The sequence below is a fragment of the Pantherophis guttatus genome, chromosome 14, assembly GCF_059756535.1.
Source record: "Pantherophis guttatus breed Tessera chromosome 14, ASM5975653v1, whole genome shotgun sequence".
NCBI classification, from domain to species: Eukaryota; Metazoa; Chordata; class Lepidosauria; order Squamata; family Colubridae; genus Pantherophis; species Pantherophis guttatus.
Genome location: NC_142076.1, coordinates 1,787,203 through 1,803,765, shown reverse-complemented (window position 1 = coordinate 1,803,765; position 16,563 = coordinate 1,787,203). Strand labels below are relative to the sequence as shown.

The 16,563-nt window shown below is 45.9% G+C and overlaps 1 protein-coding gene across 6 annotated transcripts in view; it reads right to left on the bottom strand.

Annotated features, from left to right (window-relative positions):
* SCNN1B (sodium channel epithelial 1 subunit beta) overlaps positions 1-15,561 on the bottom strand; it is a 33,169-nt gene extending 17,608 nt beyond the window's left edge. Inside the window, exons 1-2 of one of the 6 annotated variants that reach the window (XM_034420632.3) lie at positions 14,064-14,238; positions 6,952-7,901 (exon numbers count right to left, since the gene is read on the bottom strand). The gene's annotated coding sequence lies outside the window, so the exon portion shown is untranslated. Of the gene's footprint in view, positions 1-6,951; positions 7,902-14,063; positions 14,316-14,595; positions 14,617-15,446 lie in introns of those variants that run through there. The other 5 variants (XM_087878798.1, XM_087878793.1, XM_087878796.1 and 2 more) reach the window with 5 other exon arrangements.
* Positions 15,562-16,563: the final 1,002 nt, after the last annotated feature.

Here is a 16,563-nt window from a genome sequence, read left to right as displayed (position 1 = left end):
AGGTAAAGGTAACGGTTTCCCCTGCACATATGTACTAGTCGTTCCTGACTCTAGGGGGCGGTGCTCATCTCCGTTTCAAAGCCGAAGAGCCAACGCTGTCCGAAGACGTCTCCGTGGTCATGTGGCTGGCATGACTCAACACCAAAGACGCACAGAACGCTGTTACCTTCCCACCAAAGGGGGTCCCTATTTTTCTACTTGCATTTTTTACGTGCTTTCAAACTGCTAGGTTGGCAGAAGCTGGGACAAGTAATGGGAGTTCACCCCGTTATGTGGCACTCGGGATTCGAACCTCTGAACTGCCGACCTTTCAATCAACAGGTTCAGCATCTTAGCTACTGAGCTACCGCGTCCCTGAATTTAAGTTACATGAAGCCAAATTCCTTTGAAAGGAGTTCAGAGTTCAGAGAAGAGCAACCAAACATGATTAGGGGCCTAGAAGCTAAATCATACAAAGAATAATGGCAGGAACTGGGCATGTGTAGTCTGGTGAAAAAAAGGACCCGGGGTGACATGATATCAGTCTTCCAATTCTTGAAAGGCTGCCACAAGGAAGAGGGGGCCAAATTATTTACCAAGTACCTGAAGGCAGGACAAGAAACAGTGGATGGAATCTAACCAAGGAGAGAAGCAACCTCGAACTAAGGAGAAAATTCCCAACAGTGAGAAAAATTAACCAGTGGAAGGGTTTGCCTTCAGAAGTTGTGAATGCTCCAACACTGGAGGCTTTTAAGAAGAGACTGGACAGCCATTTGTCCGAAATGGTATAGGGTCTCCTGCAAGAGTAGGGGGTTGGACTAGATGACCTCCAAGGTCCTTTCCGACTCTGTTCCTGTTAAATAAATTCAGAAGCACCTGGCAAAGGAACCCACTCCAGGAAATGGTGGGCATCTCCTCACCTGGGGCAGAGGGTGTCCAAGCAGAAGCCAGCCAGCCACCTGTCTGGGATGCGCTCACTTGCAGCAGCAGCAGCTTAAATGGCCCCTTTCATCAGTGACTTGTAAGCTATACTTTTATTGATGTGGTTTAAAATTACCTACACATTTTTAAATTTATTAGATTATTCCACTGTCTACCAAAATCTCCTGGTAATTTATAATAAAAGTATAAGAACCAATTATGCTAGAACAATTGGAATCTCTCATAGCAAAATTCCTGTTGAAAAAGATAAGCTCTAAAGGTCAACTCCACAGGGGCACATTCCGAAGTGGGGCAGAAAACTCAGCCTGAGTCACCTGCAGGAAGTCCAGGCAACATTCAGGAGGACCAGGACAGGAAGGGGTCCCCTTCCAAGCCCTCGGAGCTCTCAAAGGCACAACCAGCTCTTTGTGTCTTGTCTGAAACACTTTGAGGGGAAATGTGGTTCTTCCACAGGCCGACCGACTGAGGTTTCTGGACTAGACACAAATGCTCTCAAGTAGAACCGGTTAGAACCGTCTCTCATGAAGCTTTTAGCAGCAGGCTCTCCATTTTAAAGCCACTTTCTTCCAAGAGAGGACAGAGGGGGCATGTCAACAGAGCCCCTTAGGAAGAGTCATGATCTCAAACCTGGAAAAGCAGAGAAAGGTGCAGTCCTTGAAGGACATCTACACAACATAGCTGCTCTTTCTAAGGGAAAGTCGGAAGGATTCCCTGATCCCAGTATTTATTAGGAGACCCATTTCCCTCTAGGAAATTCCAGCCCTTTCTTGTGGACACTTTCTCCTTCAGAGGACAGAAGGTGTAAGAGAAACACCACTGAACATACTTGGGGAAGAGGGAGAAGCAGAAAAGGAAAAGACCACTTCCTGTAATATTCCTGATCTTAAGCAAAACTGAACCTCTTTCTTGGGCTGATCTGAACAACCTCTGAGCAACGATGAAACACTGACAAGAAAAGGGGCCGAGAAGGCGAGTTTCTCGACCAGGATGTATTAATAACACAATCACAAATAATTCCAAAGAGAAAACAAAATGAAGAATAACGCTAGTCAAGGTGGCTGCAGAAGAGATTAGCAAACATTTTAAGACAACAAAGAAATGAATATACCAGCTTTTCCGGGAAGGTGGCAAAAGGCTTAGCATGTAACAAAGAAAATGCTGGATCTCCTATTTGTTCCTGGGTCTGAGACAACTTGCCACAGAACAAATTGTTGGGGGACAATTCAATGCTGTATTAATCATTTCATTCAGTTACTTTTATTATCGATGACTATGTTTTCATCAAAATTATTATAAATCTTGTATTTCTGGATTGACTTCCTTTATTTTATTTATTAATTTATTTCAAAATTAATATAACTTTTGTATTTGTTGAATTGTCTCGCGATGAGTTGTCCCATTGCATTCCTGAAAGCCCACCCAAACCTTTCTTTACCATTTCTGAGAATGAATTAAGTACAGGTAGTCCTTGATTTACAGAGACCCCCCCACCCCCCACTTCACGGTCTGTTTCTGTTGCTCCCCTCTGGGAAGAGGTTTCAAAGTATTTCTGGCAGGACGACCAGATTTTGTTCCCTAGGCCATCCCTCTGGTAAACTCCCAAGATTTGTTTCTCTCGCCATGTACTTTATACATCCAGACTAGACTGTGTTGTTTCTCTGTGTCACATAATATATGTGGTTATATGCATAATTTTGTATTTATTTATTTTGTCATGTTTATGTAGTCTATATTGGAGGTGGAGACCCTTTGAGAACTTTGTGCGATGAAATTTCACTTTAATGTATGCCAATTAGTGTACATTGAAAGTGACAAAGTTATTCTACTATTTATCCTCTCTCTCCTCCTCTGTCTCTCTCTTATCTATCTATCTATCTAGTGCAATGTCGACAATGTCGACTGGCGGCCCCCAGGGGGAGAGCCCTCTCTGTGGGGGCACCTACTATCTGGAACGAGCTCCCCCCGGAGATACGGAGGATCCCAGATCTGTGCACCTTCCGCCGCGCTCTAAAGACCTTTTTATTTCACCAGGCGGGCCTGGCCTAACTTTCTCCCTCTTTTTAAACATTCTTAATATTTTTAAATAATTTTTAGTATTTTTAATATTCAAAGTTTAAATTGTTTTAAATTGATTGGGGTTTTAAATTTGTCTGGGCCAAACTATTTAATTCGATTTTATCTCTGCTTTTTAAATTTTGTATGTATGTATTTTATTGTTGGCTGTTCACCGCCCTGAGTCCTTCGGGAGTAGGGCGGTATATAAATTAAATAAAAGTAAAGTAAAGTAGTGCAGAGAAGAGCATCAAAAATGATGAGGGGACTGGAGGCTAAAACATATGAAGAACGGTTGCAGGAACTGGGTATGTCTAGTTTAATGAAAAGAAGGACTAAGGACGGCATTGTAGCAGTCTTCCAATATCTCAGGGGCTGCCACAAAGAAGAGGGAGTGAAGCTATTCTCCAAAGCACCTGAGGGCAGGAGAAGAAGCAATGGGTGGAAACTTATCAAGGAGAGAAGCAACTTAGAACCAAGGAGAAATTTCCTGACAGTTAGAACAATTAATCAGTGGAACAACTTGCCTCCAGAAGTTGTGAATGCTCCAACACTGGAAGTGTTTAAGAAGAGGCTGGATAACCATTTGTCTGAAGTGGTGTAGGGTTTCCTGCCTAGGCAGGGGGTTGGATTAGAAGACCTCCAAGGTCCCTTCCAACTCTTGTTATTCTATTTCTATTTCTATTTCTATTTCTATTTCTATTTCTATTTCTATTTCTATTTCTATTTCTATTTCTATTTCTATTTCTATTTCTGTCCGTCTGTCCGTCCGTCCGTCCATCTATCTATCTATCTACAATCATTCATTTAGTGACAGTTTGAAATTACAGCGGCACTGAAAAAAAGCGGCTTATGATTGTTTTTCCCCCTTATGACCATGGCAGCATTCCTACGGTCACCAATCAAAATTCAGACACTTGGCAACCGGCATGTATTTCGGGGGCTCACAGGTTTCCCTTTTGCCACCTTCTAGCAAGCAAAGTCCGTGGGGAAGCCAGATTCATTTAACAACTGTGTAACTAACGTATCAACCGCAGTGATTCACTTAACAAATGTGGCAAGAAAGGTCGTAAAATGGAGCAAAGCTCACTTAACAGCTGTTTCGCTTAACAACAGAAATTTGGGGCTAAATTGTGGTCATAAGTCAAGGACTACCCATATCAGGGTTGCAAAGGCTGCCCTATCTTCAAAAAGGGAGGAAAGGAAGACCTGGGGAGAGGGGAGGGGGCTACAGACAGGCAGTCAGAGGGGGCCCAAAGAAGAAGAGAATTAAGTTTATCTTTTCTTTTTAACGTAAAGTTATTTACATAGGAAATGCATCAAAGGCACAGAGATGGGATGGGGACCGTTAAAAATTGAGGGTATATAAAAGGCAGTAACAAATAAATAAATTCAGTATTTGTCAATGCAGATAAGAAACAAGCGGAACTCACCATCTCAGCCACCTGTTGACATTTTTGACGCCTCCCCCCCCAGGGACCCCCTGCCTGCAGGGATTGGGGGAGGGGGCAATCTCGAACATCGGTGAAAAATTGCTTCTTGTCCCACCCTCTGCATGCCAAACTCTATTCAGCCCTTCTGCGTGCCTGCATTGCCATGCCTGGAAGCTCTGGCCTTTCACCTTCTACTTTTGCAGTACAGTAGAAGGAATCCTTCCCATCTACGCACAGAAGAATTGTGATCTACATTCTTTACAAAAACTGTTCCTGGATGTTGCTAGGCAGGGATGATGGACCGGAAGGGAAATTAGTCGGCAGAATAAGTGCTCCCTTTCTATCATTTTGACTAAGGTAGGTATTGAGCAGGAGGGTGGACTAGAAGGCCTCCCAGGTCCTTTCCAACTCGGGTATTCTGCAATTCTGTAATTTATCAACAACTTCCTACTGAGCAATTTGTCCCTAGGCACAATTTCTTTACCTATTAATCTGCTTTAGCAATTTTTATGAATCCTGCTATCCTTTTGGCAAATCATAGTTTCTTTCCTGGTTAGAAAACATAGGGATATTAATACAGAAAAACTGAGAATAAGGTCACTTAGGAAATTCTACAATTCAACAGGAGAATTTTTCTCTGGAAAAAAGAAAAGTGTGGCCTCTGTGCATTTTCACAACTATTGTTGTGCTTTGGAAGAGTAAATAGCACTGGATGGGAGTGAAGAGAAGGCGGATGGTGCAAGTGAAATACGTAGAAATTTTAATAGATCCTGTTATAGAATCTATTTAAGGTTTCTCTGCATTGTGTGGAGAAGCTATTGCAGTTTTTTGCAAGTTAGAAAAGACTGGAAAACAAAGCCTAAAGTCAAAGAAGATGCACATCTGGTCACATCCATATTGTGTTCGTAACCTGCAATCTATGCACACCAGGGAATAACCCCCATTTGGAAGGGATGCATAGGGTATGTGGCAAACTGGTAGTTGCAAGGGATTAACACTGGACACATATTTGAAAAAGAGCAGTCGACACAGTGCTCATACAGCCAGAGTTTTTTGAGTTGGTAGGTTGTACAGTTATGCCCCTACCTTAGATCAAGGTTCAGCCCAGATGAGAACCCCGGCTGGGAAATTAATTCAAACATGTGAATCAGCTCCAAATATTTTATGGGTGCAAGGGGCTTATTGACTTGCCATTGATTGCACTAAAGATGCTTCTTCTTTTATGGCAGTCAGATTTAAAGGACAGAGGGGTCTAATGGTTGCAAAAGCACACTTCGAAACTTGACATCAGGCTTGGTTATAAATTCTCTATTAAAATAATAATAATACATGCCTAAACTAAATACAGCACAGCACACATTTTTCTCTGATAATTTAATGCTGTGAACATGGAAGACAGAAGTCTCATCTCTGAACCATAAAGAAACATGGAAGACAGAAACGGTTTGCAAATCCACAACTAAATAGATGAGAACATTTTAGATTTTGAACACTGGAATTTTCAAATATTTAGCATCGAGCATGTTTGAAAATGTTTATTGTACTATTACTCTAGGTTAGAATGAAGAACTGATACAACATGCACAAAATGTGATCCAATTCTGGAACACATAGAAACTTCTCTAAATGTAAATTTTCAAGAAAAATAGGAAAAGAAGGGCTATGATGATGTTTAAAAGGCATACAGGAAGCAAAAATGCAACTTTTGGAAACGAACAAAGAAACAGGATTTTTTTTTAGCAGATGTGATGGTGTGCTTGTCTGGCCCCGAAACTAGCCAACATGTAGTCTGGATTAAAAACAGGCACGTCCAAGCGACACCTGTAGATCTGACATCAGAATGGTAGCACTTGGTGTCTGATTCTGCAATTTGAGCAGAAAAAGTGGACTGGATCCAAGCAAAGAAAAGGGAAAGTTGAATTTAAAAAAACCAAAGAAATGGGCAGTTAGCAATAGAGAAACTTCCTCAGCCTTGGTCCACATTGCCTGCATCAAACGAGGCTTTGCAGGGTTGCCACAAATGCCCTGCTGCCAGAAAGGCACTGCCCACAGTAGTCAAGGTCTCTTGGCTGGCTGTACCTAGGCACCAGAGCAAGCCTCCCTCGCGGCCCCCCAGCAGCCCCGCAACTGTCCCTCCATTTCCTGTGTCAGGAGGAGACAGGTATGGAAAAAGAAGTTCCTTCCTGAATCCTGGGTCTCCAGAGGTTAGGAAAATCCAGGGGCAGATGAGGGAAGAAGGAGGATCCACAATGGGAAGTTTTCCTTCTTATGCCAGTCCCCCTTCACCGAGCAGGGTTCCAAGTGCCCAATTACCAGCTGGGAATGCCCCAGGACCATTTCATTTAGATCTTCACAAGGAACTGGCACAGCATCTGCTGGTCCACCAAAGTCAGGGAACTGGCATGCTCTGAACTTCTCCTGAAATCATTTGAGGATCTGAGGGGCTCCCTGGACACCACAGATGCCACCAGGGGCATAAGCAGCGCCACAAAGAGGGAGACACCCTTGGCACAGCAAAGCAAGCCTGGGGTCTAGAAAAACTCACCAGCAGGAGCAGGGGGTCCATGAGATGTGGTAAATAAAGGGCAGCTCTCCCTTTTGGCCCTGGACACCTCTGTACACTAGAAGGGGAGGAAGAGGGAGAGGGAGGGAGAGGGAGGGAGAGGAAAAGAGAGAGAGAAAGAAAGGGAAGGACTGCCAAGGACGTCAGTAGAAGGGAGGAGATGGTTTCACTGGGTGGCAAACAGATTTGTTTGAATCATGAACTGGGTGAGGAAACCCAGTCCTCTTGGCACATTTGGGCACAAGATCCTGTCTCTCTTGCACAAGCCACCTGGCTGGCATCTGGCCTGGTGGCGCAGTGCCCAAAATCTGCAATTTGGAAAGAGCAAATAGTTTGAGCCACTTGAGATTTCTGCTGAACTTCTTGAACTTTGACTCCTTTAGAAACTGGTCTAACTGACATTGAAAAGGCCCAAGTGCTTGCCAGAGATCCACGATAGGCCTTTTCCAGTGGGTGCTCCTGGCCCCTGGCTGGGGGCTTCTCAGAGCAAAGGCAGGGAAGGTCACCAAGAATGTCCGTCCATCCATCAGTACTTTTTTTCAGCTGATATGCATCAAGTTACACTCTGTTTAAATTAATCTCTAGGGAGCCAGGCTCCTGCCAAGCAGCTGGTTGCCCACTTGTGGTCATTTGGGCAACCAGCGCAACACACAAAGTGTAGATGAGTGAAGTTCTGCCACCGGACTGGAGTAGGAGCGCAGGACCCACCCTGGAGCTCATCTAGGCAACACGCAACAAATGGCAGAAGTTTTGGAAACCACAAATCCTCCTTGATAGACCCATAATCACATCAGGTGTGGTGTGTGCTGGTTTCCAGTGGGAGCTGAGGCACAAATCTCACGGAAGAAGGAAGTGCTGGTGAGGTCTGGTGTTACTGGTGAGTAAGAAGAGCACAAATGCTCCAGCCAATGCTGTGTTGTAGGTTTTTCTATCTGTAAATGTGAAAAAATACAATTCTCTCATTCATTTTTTAAAAATGAAGCTGTTCCTGACTACAAATACCTGGGAGGAGGCAGAGAGTGATAGACTGTGACTTTTTTCTTGCTATTTTGCTTTTCCTGTCAGTTTCATCAGTTTAAAGACGCCAAAGAAAGCTGTTTTCCAGTGTATGGTTTTCCTAACCTGTTCCATCTGGAGATCCAGAATAGTTGTGGTGCAGAGAGCCCATCGTTGCCTCGAGGACCATCAGGTGACATGGGTCCCTCAGGAAAAGGTCACTGAAGGGACTGGAACTTTTCTTATGTGGTCCATGTCACGTACCCCCCATAAGTAACACCCTAAGAGCACAAAGGGGCTGTGCGAGCCAGAGCTGAGGCCCATCTACTGCCAGAGGAGCCACCAAATGCTGGAGGAAGTCAAAAGAGCAACAGAAACACAACTTCACCTTCCTGCTGGCATTGAGAACCCATGGAGAGGCGCCATCATCCAGGCCACAGATGTTTTCTTCCATTAATATTTTTAGTGATCACTTTATTGGATGATTTCAGATTATACACAACATTATTTTATTTTCAGTTAGCTCTCTATCAAAGGGAGCTCCTGCCCTTTGGAATGAATTGCCCCCGGATATTCGTAACATCTCTGACCTCCAGGTCTTTCACTCTGCCCTCAAGACCCTACTGTTCCAACAGGCGGGGCTGTCTAACTGAATGATTTTAAATTGGGTTTTAATATTGGGTTTTAAAATTTGGCCAAAACTATTTAATGATTTTAATTAATTTTAACTATGATATCGTATATTTATGTTTTTAATCTTGGCTGTACACCGCCCCGAGTCCTTCGGGAGAAGGGCGGTATATAAATAAAATTATATTATTATTATTATTATTATTATTATTATTATTATTATTATTCCCGAGAATGAAATTTCTGTTGTTCATCAGTATTTTCACTGAGTAGTACAGCCCACTTCCTCAGTTCCTTTCCTGATCAAACTCTGCCTGTGGTCTCAGATACCACTGGCGTATATGGGATGTTGGCATGCATACTTTGTATCTGCAAACCTGGAACTGCATTTGCTGTTCACACATCTGGAAATTCTGGTCCCCAGTTCCATATTTCTGAAGAATTTGGAGAGTTCTGCAGGAGGAACAAAATCTGGAAGAACAGTGTAGATGGTGCTGGGAGCAGGTATATAGTCAGCTGCAGGCAAAGAAAAATCAATCCTGGATAGTTATGAATGATTTATTATTAACTTTGGAACTACTGGATTCAGGTGGAACCTGCCCACCCAACAGGTGTTCTCACCTGCAATTCTCAAGGGTTCAGGTAGAAGGTGAGGAGCAGTGGGTGACCTTCTGTCTCCAGAATTGCTTGCCCACCAGGTGTTAATTTTCAGATGGGCAGTAAAAATGAGCTCTCTGCAAGGTCAGGAAAATCCTACTTAGGCAGTATCGGGGGAGTGGGGGGCAGCTGTTTGGCATCTTCATATGTTAGGTTTTTAAGGCACCTGGAATCTACAGAGTAGGTGGTACATCCATATATGTAGAAATGAATACTTGATTAGTTTTATACTTCCTGTAATGGGCTGTGAGAACAACCTTGGGAGACAAGAAGAAGGCACTGCAACCGGGGTAGCGGTCAGCAAGAGATATCTCAACCCAGAAAGAAGCAATAGTAGAATATTGTAAAAATAAATTTAAATACATTTTTGAAAATAACATAAGTAAAGCCACTGATTTAAAAATAGTTTAGGATGTAAAGTAAACTTTTATTGGACATTATTTTATGCAATATAATAGTGAACTTAAAAAGAAGAGTCAAGAGAAAACACAAACTATTTTGAATAAAATAGAGGAAAGAAGAACTAAAGAAATTTCCCAACGAAGATAAGTGAGGATAAATAAATTAAGCTTTTACAATGGCAACTATTTATGTTAGTAAGAGAATTGCAAATAATACTGAATTATGTAAAGCCAAAAATGACTTTGTAAATGAACTGGGTATGTGGGAATAAAAATTAAGAAACAGACTGCTTTTGCTTATGACTTGGTGCTGTCTGTAGAATATCTTTTAAAGGGAATTGAAATATTAATGGGCAAATAATTTGGCCATAAGCAGATGTCAAGACTAATAAACAGATGAAAATAGTAACAAAAATATGAAACTAAGAAGTCAAACAGAATTGATGAATAAAATGAGTTTTAAGATTGAGAAGATAAAATATCTGGGTATCATATACAAAAAAATACTAACTGCATGTTATTCCACGTAACTGTTAAGACAAGAATAAATGAAATTTTAAAAAAGATATATTAAGATGGGAGAAACCACAATTGTCATTGCTGGGGAGAATTTCTGTGATAAAATGAATGTCCTGTCTAGAATTATTATTTTTTGTTTGTTTCAGACAATAACTGTTTGATGTTTGACAGCTGATGTACTATTTAAACAGTGGCAGAAGGATATATCTAAATTTGTGTGGCAGGGGAAAAACCACGAGTCAAATCTATTTTCTAGCTTTTTACACTTCCACCAAACGTGGTTAAATGTCCCTTTTTGTTTACATTTCCAACATGTTTGAAGTGGCTTTATATATTCTAGACAATTTCTCTAATGACATATACCAATGGTATATCCTTTTATAAACATTTTATCTTAAAATAATGTACATTTTAATCCTTTAAGCCTCATGTCCCATTGTTCCATCTATATATTATAATCAAAAATTTAAAGCATTTTATCACATATTCTTTCACTTGTTCTTCTTTCAAAGTTCAATAAATTTTTATACATTTTAACAATTACATGCTCATCATTTGTAAGCAATTCTATTTCAAATTCAGTCTTACAATATTTAAAACCATAAATTCTGTTGTCTTCTTTAAAACTTTCTAGTAATTGGAAATAAGAGACCCATTGAAAATTAACTGCTACTGTTATGCTTGTCTCCATAAGTTGTGGGTGCTCCAATACTGGAAGTTTTTAACAGATTGGACAACTGTTTGTCTGTAATGCTATAGGGCTGTGATGGCGAACCTATGGCACGCGTGCCCAAAGTGGCACACGGAGCCATATCGCCTGGCACGCCCGGCGTCACCTATTCCTCTTCTGGGTTTCTGGCGTGCATGTGCACACGACGATCAGCTGGCCTTTGTGCGTGGGGCATTGCCGGAAACCAGAAAAGCTGGTCTTCCATTTTCTGGCGTGAGCATGCGTACCGGCTAGCTGATCAGCGTGTGCACATGCACGGCAGTAACCGAAAGACTTGCTGGCCAAGTCATTTTCCGGCGCACACATGCCCCCTGGGCAGCTCCCCTTCCTGGTGACGTCCCAGATGAGTGCGTGCTCCCTTTTCGGCACTCGGTGCCAAAAAGGTTCGCCATCACTGCTATACGGCTTCCTGCCTGAGCAGGGGTTGGACTAGAAGACCTCCAAGGTCCTTTCCAGCTCTGTTATTCTTCTAAGGAGAGGTTATTTCGGATACCCTAGAAGGTACATAAGACATCCAATTTCCAGTAAAATGAAGTCACTGAGCAAGTAAACAGGTATCTGAAAACACAGCACAGTGGATGAGTTTAAATAGGATTTCCCAAACTAATTTTCTTTTTGGCAAGTGGATAGGGTAGGTATACTTTCTTAACCCATGAGGCTGAAAAGAAAATAAGAGAACGCAAAGGTGTTCCACTAGTAATTATAATGTAGGGCCAGGAGGAGTAGAATATAGCCCAGTGGGACACGGCAATTAGGAACTGGCCTTAAAATAGCATTGTGTGTGCATGTGTATAGTGGTGCTTGAACAAAGGTAAAACAATGGCAACTGTGATTGTTGATGCTTGAATGCTTCCAAAGGTAAAAATTTACTGGATAGAGCTCAGGTGGTACTATAGCAGAGGTCAGCTCAAACAAAATTCACAAGAAAGAAAATGAGATAGAGGAAAAGGCTCCAGAAAACTCATAGGGTTGACACAATCAGAAAGATGAAATGTGCTGGGAGCAGGAGAGATGGCACCCTTATCTATGAGAAAATATGTGGGCACATATAATGATGGCATTAAACCACCAGTTCAATGCCCTGCTGAGTGCAGTTGAGGTTCGCCAGACTAATGGCTGCTTGAACACATCCAGCCTTGCATTTTTAAGGTTAAATTAGCTTCTATCCTGTCATTTCTTCCTCTGAACTTGTTTTAATTTGTACAAGTAGAACTGGACACAGTAATTGATTCAAGATGGGCCACGATCAACGCAGGCTAAAATGGAACTATTGTGTGCTACTGCTGAGAAACAGCAATAACTGTTATCTCAGGCTTTATTTATGACCCAGGTGATGTTCTCATCCGTTCTCCCAGGCAACCGAGAAGGACCAGCTATGGAAGTAACATCGGAGTTTGGGTTAGAGGACACTTTAGGGGTGAAAGATTGGTGGCATCACCAGGACAAGATCTGGGAAGAAAGTGGAGGATAAAGCAAAGTGAATTTAAGCTCGAACTTGCATCCTGTGAGATTGTGAGACAAGAAGTTAGAGTAAGAATTTCAAATTGATATGTGATAGAAGCAAATGACAGAATAATTATACCAGGCTATTCTGCCAAAAACCTTGAATCATCCCATCCAGCCCCAATACCATATTATGGTTACCCTATCAGCATGAAAAAACCAGAGCCACCACTAGATGCTGCCATGTAGTGATGGTTCCAATTTTTGTATGTAGGTATGGTATCCATAATATTGGGGCTTGATTTAACGACTCCTTAAGTCGAATATAACAGATTTATTCCAAAAGAAAAGATGCAGTTGAGAGGGGGACTATATGCTAAGTCTGCACTTTGTCGTGCTATTGATTAAAGTAAGAGGAACAATTAGGTAACCAAAGCACTTCTGCTGTGAGGGTCTTCTATTGCCCTTCAGCCCACCTTTTCTCCTGGGATGAAACCTTCCCAAAGGAAATAGCTGATCCTTCAAAGAGATATGAAATGGTCCTGATATAGGACTTTGATTGCCCCAACCCCTGTTGGGAGACTAACTCTGCTACCTGCAATCTCTCCAGGAAACTTCTGACTTCTCCCTCTTTAGAACCAACTTGCAAGATTTGGTGGAAGAAGTGCAAGTAGCAGACAGGGGACATTCTGATTGCAGGAGAAGCTAAAGCGAAGTCTCCCCAAGCGTGTTCCTTAGACTTGGAAAAAAAAACATTTTAATACATTTGGAGAAAGAATATTGCTCAGAGATAAATAAAAAAAGGAGAAAGGAGTCAAATCAGGAATCGGGTGGGTGTTCTTTAAAGGCCTGCATGGTACTGTAACAAAACAGGGACAGGGAAGGTGCAGAGAATTATAGTTCTGTTGTAAACTCTCTGCAAGAACCTTCAAATGGCAGCAATTAGGAGACATCAGCAGGGATTTCTCAAAAACAAGACTTGTCACCTGAATCTCAGGTCATCTCCCTGTCAGGTTTTGGAAAGAGGATAATTTGGCTGGAGCAAAACCCCAAAGGCTCCGGGCAGCAGCACCTTCTCAGATTAATCCATGTTATTCAAAGGCTTTGGGGAAGTGCGGCTCATTTTGTTAAGTGCAGGGAGGGGCTGGGCTGGGGTCGCCCCAAACAGCACCCGGAGAGCTGCAACTGAGCGGGCCGAGAGACGACGCCAGGAGAACTCCTCGAGACTGGGAAACAATCAACCCACGGACCGGGCTTCGCGGGGGGGGGAGGCCATTTCGAGGGCCTTTCGGCCTTCGCCTCTCCGCTTCAAAGCGGCGCCCCGAGAAGCTGCCTCGGGGAGACCCAGCTGCTGGGAAACGGGCGCCGACACCGGAGAGGCTGCCAGCCAAGGGCAGGTGGCGGCTGCTCGGCCTCACTCCGGCCGCAAAACACTCCTGGACTGAAGTTCCAGAAAGGCCGGTTGAACGTCAGGAAAAGACCCAACTTGCCCGCCACTGAGAGCCCCGCAGCGGGAGCGGAGCCCGACCGAGCGCCGCCTCAGCGGACACCTGCCCGGGAGCCCCGCAAAGCCGGCCAGCTCCGCCTGCCGTCCGACTGAGGCCCTTCCTCCCGCTCTCGCCCGTCGGACTCGGGCCGCGCTCGCAGCGCAGAGCCGGAGGACGAGCGCGGCTGGGGCGCCGACCGGGCAGCAGGAGGAGAGATGCCGCCGCCCTCACCTGTCGTCGGCGCCGCGCGCTTCTCTCCCGGGGCGCCTCGCTCTCCTCGATGGGGCGGGCGGGCGGCGGCTCTCTTAGTCCGGGAAACGGCGGCGGCGGCGGCCCTCCTCTGCTGCTGCCTCCGCCCGCCGCGCCCGCGCCCCTTTCGCCGCTTCTGCCGTCCCGGGAATTGCCCAGCGAGGCCGGCGGAGGAGGCGCGCAGCCACCCCTGTCGGGAGGGCGCGGCTGTCCGGGCGCTCCCGCCCCTGCCCGGCCTCCTTTGCCCGGCCCTGGAGGGGCTCCGGGGCCGCTTGGGCCTCGCGCCGTCCCAGGGGGCCGGAGGCGGGGGACCCTCCAGCCCGGGAGCCCTCCCAGGGCCCCGCCGCGCCCCCGGCCGGCCGGAGAAGCCCAGGCAGGACGGCTGGCCGGTGGCGGCTGCGGGCGCTTCTACCGGGGTCTCAGGGGAAGGAGAGCGGGGACCGCGGGGCTCCGGGCAGCCGACCGCAAGGGCCTGGGCCTTCCACGCAGAGGACCCTGGCTGAGCCCCCCCCACCTTTGATCAGATGAGATGATGCGGTTTCTGTGATTCTCCCTTCCATCCTTCCTGCTCCTTGAGGGTGGCATCTGGAGAAGCCCAAGGCCCCTTCAGCTTTTGGGGTCAACCTGGGGCCCTAGTTGGGCTTCCCTGGCTGATGCTCTCCTTATAGGCAATGGGGCAAGACTGAGCTTCGGTGCTCTTGCCCATCTCTGAACTGGCAGCAGCTACCAACCCGACTCCCCCCCAGCTCCTGGTGTCTCCTGCCCTCCCACTTCTGGAAGTCCTGGCTGGTGGGAGGCTCCTGTCAGTCCCTGCCCAACCTCCCTGCCTCGCTGCCCACCCTGCCAATCAGCTGGCGGGGAGGGGTCTTCCACAGTGGGGGCCCTCAGGGCAAATAGCACTAGACCCGGCTGGAGGAGGAGGAGGAGGAGGAGGAAGGCAACATTATGGGACGTGGCAAGATAAAGATTTTGTTACAGAGGGGTGGCCTGATCTTGGCACCTACTTATTCATTTCTGCCCTGGACACAGACTGGGCTGCCCATCACCGCTCTTTTGTTCCCCAGAGGCTCCTGTGCTGAGGGTCAGCTGGAGCGCCACCATCTTTTCCAGCCTCTTTTGCCCTCGGCAGCTGCCCACAATGGTATTGCAAGGCCCTGGCATAGTCCTCCTGCTGGGCCAAGGATCATGAAGGCCCTTCTCTGAGGGAGTCACAAAGGTTTTACAGGAGCCACGGATAGCAATAGCAACAGCAATACCACTGAAGCACTGAAACTTATATACCGCTCCATAGGGCTTTACAGCCTGCTGAGTGGTTTACAAATGTTTAATATTGCTCCCCACAATCTGGGCCCTCATTCTACCAACCTCGGAAGGATGGAAGGCTGAGTCAACCTTGAGTCAGCCAGGATCAAACTCCTGGCAGTGAGCAGTCAGCCCGCAATGCTGCACTGTAACCACTGCACCGGCTCAGGTGGTCCCCATAATGCCTTTCCAGCAGCGCAGAAGCAGAGCTTGGAAACCAGGGTTTGCTGTGAACCGAAGTCAGGAGACTCGGCTGGCTGGATCGAAGAGCACAACCGGGATCAGCCGCGCGGTGTCTGGCAAAGGGCCGGCACTGCCGTCGATGGCCAGCCCTGCAGAGCGTGAGCCTGGCCTCTCCCCACGTCGCAGCACCTTTGATCCATTTCAGCTGCGGATGTCACCAAGGAGGCCCCAGAGGAAACCCCACCTTTGCCTGTGGCTTCAGCTGAGCTTCACTTCCTTTTCTGCCAACTGCTGCGCCTCCCTTCCCGGGCCTGCCTGCGCCTCAGGTTGAACAGGTTTAGAGGAGAGGTGGGGCTGCTTTTTCAGAGGGGATGGAGGCTCTTGGGGAGCTTCCCAGCCCATAAAACCTTTTAGGTTAATTTGGGGAGTTCAATCACAGCTTGATTCTTCTTAGCATCTCTTTTCTGCTAAACTGCCTTCCTTAGTCATAGACTTTCTATCCTGCATCTTCTTCCTTCTCCAAAAACCAGGCTGGGGAGTGTGTAAGTCTGATGGGGCTTTTTTTCAAAGGAAACCATAAGGAGGAGCTTTTCTGGATTCCTTTTTTTTTTTTCCCAAGTACTAGAAAAATATTTGTGCCAGCGCCAATCCAGTGTAGGTAATTGGATTTGGGGAGGGGGCTTGAAGCCTTCGGCTCTTCTGGAGAAATGCTGATCCCTGCAGGAAAAGGCAGGGGTGCCACAGGGGAGAGTTTGGCGTAGGGGGAGGCTCTCCCTTGAAGGGACTGGAAGAGCCGCTTTCTGAGGCAGGAGAGAGTCTAAGAGGCGGCATTGCCAGCTGATATCCAGCGCTTGAACCTTTGAGCCCAGCATACCCACCTCACTGAGCAACCTCTTGGCCAGATGTCCAGCTGAGAATGCTGCCTGTGACACCTGAGAGCTGGGCCTCCCCCGTCCAGCAGCCTTGTTTCAGGGCTGCCCACTTCTGGTTTCTTGAG